Source organism: Sinocyclocheilus rhinocerous, unplaced genomic scaffold, assembly GCF_001515625.1.
Source record: "Sinocyclocheilus rhinocerous isolate Xijiao unplaced genomic scaffold, SAMN03320098_v1.1 scaffold45005, whole genome shotgun sequence".
NCBI lineage: Eukaryota > Metazoa > Chordata > Actinopteri > Cypriniformes > Cyprinidae > Sinocyclocheilus > Sinocyclocheilus rhinocerous.
The window spans coordinates 1-777 of record NW_015658419.1 but is presented as its reverse complement, the minus strand read 5'-3'; the positions used below and the strand labels follow the sequence as shown (position 1 = coordinate 777).

The 777-nt window shown below is 38.9% G+C and overlaps 1 long non-coding RNA gene across 1 annotated transcript; it reads right to left on the bottom strand.

Annotated features, from left to right (window-relative positions):
* Positions 1-302: 302 nt before the first annotated feature.
* On the bottom strand, positions 303-777 carry LOC107722167 (uncharacterized). The gene is made up of 3 exons (XR_001637780.1): positions 755-777; positions 566-634; positions 303-379 (listed from the first exon to the last, which is right to left on the bottom strand). It is a non-coding gene; the product is annotated as an uncharacterized LOC107722167 (long non-coding RNA).

Sequence of the window (777 nt, the reverse complement as noted above, 5' to 3'; positions counted from 1 at the left end):
TACACATGCTGAAAGCAAGAGTAGTTTCTACTGCATTTAGTTTAACAATCTGGAAACATTTTTACAGCACTTTGATTTTGAATTCAACAACTATCTGACATAAAAGTTCTGTTCGTTGACATACAAATATCTAATTCTTCGAAAAGCAAGAGTAGCTTCTACTGAAAAACTTTTTTTTTCATTACATCACTTTGATTATGAATCTCAGCAGTCATGGAAACGTCCCATCTGCTGCTGATATGAGGAGCTCATGCAGTGATCTGGATTATGAATGCTTATTTGTGCAACTCTTGTTCTTGTTCACAGAGGCGTAAAGTTCACCCAGCGGCTCATTTTCTGTTCATCTGATGGCAGCGTAAGTCACTGTGTCATCATGATCCTGAAAGAACAGCACAGAGTTTCTCCATCAGTGTTTGAACCGCAGCCACATGTTGTTAGAGCGTCATTTATCTGAGATTCAGATTCTGAACTACATCTCAGCAGTGTATAGAGGAGAAAAGCTGCTGTGGTTTTCTCTAAAGCAGTTAGTAATGAAGAACAAGGGAATGAGCTGCTATCTACTCACTTTGAGCGATTGTACTGGCTTTTTACTGGAAGAAGAGACTTCAGAGTAAGTCACATCATCTGTCTGCTCCTAAACATTTAACACACAGAACAGACATATCTGTCACTGTAATATGTCAAATAACACTGAAGCTTTCAGTCAGTCACAGTATAGAACAGAACTGAATGTCTAATGGTTTATTTGACTCACATGGTCTCTCGCAGCAGCAGGAA